Below are 7,169 nucleotides of genomic sequence, written 5' to 3'. Positions count from 1 at the left end.
TGTGTAAAAAGTTAATCTTTAAAAGGCTGGAAAGAAAATAGTTTTGGCATTGATTCATGGATTGTTTAAGAGCTTCATGTTTGTTATTAAGTCATAACCAGGTGTATCAATAAGTGAAAACCAGCATGAAGGGCTTTTTTATAGAGATAGCTATCCAGGTAACATGATTCCACCCACAATGCCCAATGCAGATGATTAAATTTGGGATTTAAGACCTGGACTCCTACATTTGCAGGTGATTTACTGTTTGTTTTGAAATATACAGAAACATGATACAGTCTTTTTAAAAGGCATTTTCACTTGTCAGACACCCTCGCATGCTGCTGCTATGTTTTTGAAATCCAGTCAGGTCGTCTTGTTATAAAATATTTTGTATCTTTTTGAAGTTAGATGACAGTGCCCCACAGGCTAATTGAATTAAGTGTGGACCGAGTTCAAGTTTTTAAGATGACTTACTGTTTTTCTAAAAAGCCATTTTCAGTACAATAGATAGGACTATAGTGCACAGTTTAATCTGGATTATTATTATTATTATTATTATTATTATTATTATTATTATTATTATTATTATTATTTATTCAATTTATAATTTAATTTTACAAATTAAATTCCAAAGAGGCATGCTTGCAGTACCTGTAGTCTGGGATCAATGTAAGTCTATGGAATGAACTACCGTGGTATGATTTGCTTTCTGGATTTGCAAATGAATAGATATAGGGAAACAGTAATAATCTTTGAGTCGTGGGAATTTAGGAATTCCAGAGTGTGGTGGGAATACCAAAGACATTAAATTACTGTAAAGTGCTTGATTTATTACTGTATGTGTACTATTTATTTGTGGACATTCTTTAATGCAATTTAATAAGTCAGTCAGGGTGGGGTGGGGGTGGGGGTGGGGGGGGGGGGGGGGGGGGTGGGTAAGAAATACCCTGAGTTACAGCTGCAGTATCAATCCAGTGCCGTTCACTGAATCCTGAGGAGTGTGGGTCTTGTTAGCAGGATTTATTATATATATATTTTGTTGGCTGGAGGTTAGACCGTACTAGAATTTCACTTGGAACTTTGTTAAAATAAACAAGAGCGTACCTGGTAACTCCAGGTGCTCTGTGCCTGCATGGCAAGGGGCCTTTGGGTCAGCGTAACACCTGGGGCTGACAGAAGGAGGACAGGCTTCCTTCTAGCCTACTCTGGAATGGTAATAGATATGACACAGACTTCATGCCAAACTGTTTTGAAAGCTTCACAGATTCATATGTCCTTGTGTTCAATATATTCTCTGCAATAACCTAAAGAAGGGGGTGAAGTTTAAATTCATGTAAACCCTTACATACTGTTTTATATTTACCAATTCACTGATGGTTCTGAAATGAATATATGCATTTCGCCCCCAAACGTCACGCTCTGCTTGAGTTTTATGGAGCTTTCTCAACAATGTATTTACCTATTGTATTATTATTATTTAAAGACTCGATCATTGATGACCTGCCCTCTTACACCCACTCATGTTTTATGACTGGTTGTCATATTTAATATACAGAGGGGTCGTCTGTTAAAACTGCAGGATCAGGGGCTGGAGGATTTCCATTGCTCTGTAGGTCTTAACAGGTCAAAAAATAAACCGCTGTCATGGAGCGTGTTACTGGACTGAAACTCCACTGAGGGGATTCAGATCTGGTTTTAAAGTGTACCGATTATCAAGGTAATTGCAAGCCATCAAACCTTCAAAATACATTATTTGTGCATCTATTCATTTAATGTATGTATATATGATGAGTTGGCATTACATTTTTTTAATTGTAATTGCGCAAACATACACACACACTGGCCCACACAAGAATGTGTAAATAAACAAACTAACTTATACGAAACGTCCATAAAAACTTTGTGTTTGTGCTGTGAACCGTTCAGAGCTCTGTCATTAGCTTGTCACTCGCTGGGCAGTCTTGTTAGGTAGGAGGTGGTGATCTGTCTGGGTCTTATTGTGGTTATCAGAAGCTCAATCTCTTCCTGTGACTTCTCAGCGGGTCTCTGCAATCGCACTAACTCTTAAAACCATTTTTGAAGGGAATGGGCTGCATGGTATGCCAACCAGTCCATTATTGGATTTCCCTTGAGGCTTTTATTTCAGAGTTGTGTAACAAAAAAGGGGGCTTACTGTATAATTACTGCTCCTAATAGTTGCTAGGATTTGATTAGGCTTGACCCCTAAGAATCTAGGCAAAATGTTTGAGTTTTGATGCAAGTTCATTCAATTGACAGGTTTTGTAAAATCTTTGTGAGTTGATATCTTAGAGGGAACTTTTTTTTTTTTTTTTTAAATAGTTGAATCCTGTTGAATATTATGAGAACTAAATATTCCTAGCTAACCGTGTTAGTGAGCTCATTTGATTTATACAATTATCTGAAAGCAGCAATTATAGAGGATTGTGATTTCAGGTTGAGTATAATAAGAGAAACAGGAAAACTTGTGTTTCTGATTATCCTGGGGGAATATGTAAGCAGTATTAATTTTCTTCAAATGTTCTCTGTTCTTTTCTTTTCCTCTGTCTTGAAATGAGCCCCCAGTCTGTGAAGTGATGGAAGCCAGGAATAAGTCGGCTTAGGGCGATAACTGATATCTTGGCTTTCTTAAGGAGCAGGGGCACCACCTGTATTGACATATACAGCTGATAACAATTTGTTTCCTCCAAAACCTTTCGACTCCATGGCTACCTATAATGCAATCTCCTAGCAAGGGGAAAAGATTCTGCACTCATGATAGGCATCCAATTCGAGGGCTGAAAAGCACTTCCGATTCCCAACACACTATGTGTCAGTAGAAGGTCATGTTGCACCTCTGAGTGCTTATGACAAAAATGATTGCTCAAAAACACGTAACATAGCAGCAGTAGCAAACTTTATAGTTGTGGAAAAAGCCAACCTGGTCTCTGAAATAGACCATACCGGCTGTATTGTTGAGCTGTTTAGTAAAATAGAACAGCCAGGGTTCTGTTCTGGGTACTGTGCTGTTCTGGGTACTGTGCTGGGTAGTTCTGGGCTGTTTTGTTCTTTTGTCAAGACACAGGCTGTAAGAAAGTTGTTGATTTTTTTTTTTTTTTTAATACATTCTACAATATATTAGATCCATAATTAAGTTGACTCTTTTAAGTTTAGGAGAATACCATACTTGTGCAAGGGTTATCTTATCAAAGAACATATTGTTTCCTGTACTCCATATGTACAGTAGGTGTGGTGTAAAAATACATTGTTTTTCAAACATCACAGCTTAAAAATCAGTTTTGTTAGAGAAGGTTCAAGGTTATGGTACACATTTCTCAAGGTGTTTTAAGCCAATATGCAATTTGCACAACCTTTTCAGAAAGAACAAATCTAATTGTTAATACTACATAAGTAGCAGCTTATAAAGTGGGCTCACTTTTGAGTAATTTAAATACACTTCTGAGTTATTTGTTACTCATCATGTAAAAGTAACAGTTTTACTTTCACAAAAATGTGCATTTGGATGTAAAGAACATGATGCATCAGGCCATAGTCTAATCCATCACATTTCTTAGTCCAAGTTTTCTGCTCCTTTTTTTTTTTTTTTGCACAGTAGCCTTAAGCTAAAAAGAACTTCTAATTGGACTATTGTGCTGGGCATCCTACTGCTTAGCTAATGCTCTTAGTCACCCATCACAAACTCCTCCCCAACAGGTAAAAAGATCTGTAAGCTGGGAGGTACAAGCCAATACTAATTGCCTAGGCAGGGAAGGCTGCTTACAAACTATTGCTTACACAGCCTGGAGTTGTTTGAGTTATCACCTGTTGGCCAATAGCAATGGTGTGCAAAATGTCATAAGTGAGGTCACTGACCAGAAGCTGATAAGCGTGAACAGCAGTTTGACTGTCCAGACTCCCAGAACAGTGGTTTGCAAAAGAGCTAGGCAGCCCGAGGAAGTCTGAAACAAGGTAGGACTAAAGCGTGTCTTATTAACACGGTCTACCTTCTGTCTTGCATGTCTGACTAACTGTACTTGCATGTGTGTTTGTAGCTGCAGTCTGTAGATAATGAATGTACTGTGAACAGTATGTGCACATATAACTGGAAAAAAAAATAGACCAAGTAGACCGCTTGAATGTTTGGAACATCTTTAAGAAAAATTCAGCTGTCTTTTCTGTTTGTAGCCAAGTATTTGAAAGCTGCTTGTCCTTACACAGGGAGTGTCATCACATATAGCAGCAAATGACAATTTACACATGGCTATTCCAGGTCCATCTGAGGTCAAACTCTAACTCCATTTCAACAGCATGGGTCTGTGAAATCACTTCTTATCACACTGTAGGAGCCTAAAACGAATTTGTATTCTGCAACTGTGTTGGGGGTTTCACAGCCAAACTGTTTGGTAATGGGAAATAATCTACAGCTATGGCCAAAAGTTTGGCATCAACCTGTGGAATTTAAAAAAAAAAAATTGCTTCATCAACTGGAATGAAACCTGCTGAATAATGTTACATTAACATATTGAATTGCATTCTGCTTTTTGTAGTTTTCCATGTACTTCACGAAAAACTCACGAAAAACTGACAAAAATTGAAAAATGTGACATTCTGTAGCTTGTTTGATTACATGATGTTCAATAAAAGATCTAGATTGTGTGCATATCGTGTTTTTTATTTGTTTTTTTTTTTAATCGTCTCAATCGTAAAATTCTAGGTGATGTAAAACTTTTGGCCATAGCTGTAGTACTTGTGATGTACATTATGAGGACATATCCAACACAACATACAGTTGTTGGGTTTCTGTGCAAATGCATTTATCTTATACAATGTTAGTAGAATACACAGGTGTGACATAATGCTTAATACAGCTTGTTGTATCAGGTTAAAAAGTCAATGATTACAGAACAATAGTTAACCATGTATGCCTCCGTGGTTGAAGTGGTTCCCACAAAGAACTACAGTTTTAAATAGCAGAAGGATGTGGAATGAGGTGTCTTGTTTAACCACGACTGTTGTAATATCTGTTCCCACGTTGGTATCTATGAAGAGGGGTTAAGTTTTAGGAAATTGCATTTAGGTAAGAAAAGTAATGGGAACATGCGAACAATTTTATTGGCCTTTCTCTGCAAGAAAACACTGGGCTCTGAACAAGGTCTAGGGGGTGTTCCTGCCCTGAAGACATCCTTCATGACTAAGGCTGGCTGCTTCGAGTAGCTGTAGTAGTGTACTGTAATCGTTACTGTACAGCAGCCATAACTACGAACACTGCTTAAATGTTTAGTTTTCCTATGGCCTTAAGAGTATTAACAGAATCAAAAAGGTAGTCACCTGTATTCTGTTTCTTTTCAGATGCTGTGAGTAGGCCTATATCAGATGTACAGTGTCCGTTTCCATTGTGCTTCATGAGCTTTGACAAAGCTTGAGGATTTAATTTATAACCTAATATAATAAACCTGCAAGTACTTTAATAGCAGGAACGTGCCTAACTGGCTTCTAAAGATATAGTTTTAAGCATTTTCAAGTGGTCGTTATGCCTATTTCGTTATTAAATAATTGTCCTAATGTGATTTCCGAATTTATGTTTTACGAAATAATGTTGCTATCTTAGCGAGCAGTGCTTCTTGCAGCCTGTTTCTTTGGTTTGTGTGGTAATTTAACAACAAATCCATGTTAATTTTAGCCTTTTCAATACTTGTGGTTATGAAGGAGATTTATTCACTTGTTTAATCATTTGTAACCTCACGGAATGTTTGTTTTATTGCTAAAATGTTTCAAGCTTCACAATGAATCTTAGTGCCCTGATTTACTTCATGTTAGAAGATGCAGTTACTGAGTTCTGCTCTTATCCAAGTCAGTCTTATTCCTAATGTCCAGTCAGCCTTGCAGGCTTTCGAAGAGAAGCACTACTTTCTTCCCTTCGTTGTGCCCGTGACTCATTTGAAAACCAACATGCATGTTTGACGGGTAACATTGCACAAATACCTTCAAACAGTATACAGAACAGCTCTCCATTCCAAGCTGGAATAGCTCATAATAGTCGAGGCAGGTTTCAAAATGCTTGCATGCATAGTTCTAAATGTCCTATTGTTAAAATACAAAGAGTAAAATAGATTTGCTGTATTTTGTAAACAGTGGCTGAATCTTGCGTTTATGTAGAGTTGATTCTTCCTGTCACGCACAGTATTGAAGACACAACAAGTATAAAGCTTGTTGTATAGGTCTTTTGTACAAGACTTTCAATAGAGTTTTTTATTTTTTTAAATCCATACTGAGCTGTCAGAATAGTAAGCTGATGGTAATACACTGTATTATCTGGCACTGACTCTGCTTGGGTCTGAATTGAATTTAATTTCACCAGCGTGTCAGATATACTGTACTGTGGTAACCTTTGGATTTAAGCCAGGGATCACATTATGCAACTGTTTCTTTACGACAAAATGTAATGCCATGCAAATAAATAGGACACCTCTCTCAAAACTACCTAATGGCAGATTGAGTGCATCCCAAGTTCCACCCCCCATGTTTTTGCATGTTATAAATTATAAATGTTCAAGGAAAAATATTGTCATAACTGTTTCCATTACTTTAAACTTTGGTGCATTTTTTTCCCCCTCAATTACTGCTCTGAGTTGTGTCCAGAAGACTCAAGATTAGAGTAAAAGTAAATATTTCTGGTCATTTTCACCTCTTATTAAATATTGCACTTTGTAGGACCTTTCTGTTGTCTACCGGTGCTATTTCTTACTGTCACGTCCTTTTTTCTGGCATTGTATTCTTACCTGGTCTGTTGTTTCCTTGTAAGTGGATTGAGGAGTTTATGGAAGGCATGTAAAGTGAGGCTACAGCCCCTTTTCCACTGTAGCCTGGAGGAGATTATACAACCGCTCAAGGGTTATCCTGCTTTTGACAACAGTCATGGGGTTTCCATGCGGGTCAATTTACCTGTGAAATGGCACATGCACAATTGGGAGAATTACTCATGGAAATCATGTTTGTGGCCGAAAAAATGGCCAAATACAGGGATTAATGACGAAACACATGGGAAAATCCAGGCCCAGTTTTGCCTGGAAACCCAAATGTTAATGAGGTCAGCAGGTCAGTTGTTACTACGGATTCCAAGACTATAAAAAGTAGTGGCTGAAGGGCGATTTTTATGGTTAGCAGTGGTGTAGTTTACCGTAATGATAATG

The sequence above is a fragment of the Polyodon spathula genome, chromosome 11 (assembly GCF_017654505.1).
Source record: "Polyodon spathula isolate WHYD16114869_AA chromosome 11, ASM1765450v1, whole genome shotgun sequence".
NCBI classification, from domain to species: Eukaryota; Metazoa; Chordata; class Actinopteri; order Acipenseriformes; family Polyodontidae; genus Polyodon; species Polyodon spathula.
Note: the sequence above shows the minus strand (reverse complement) of the source record.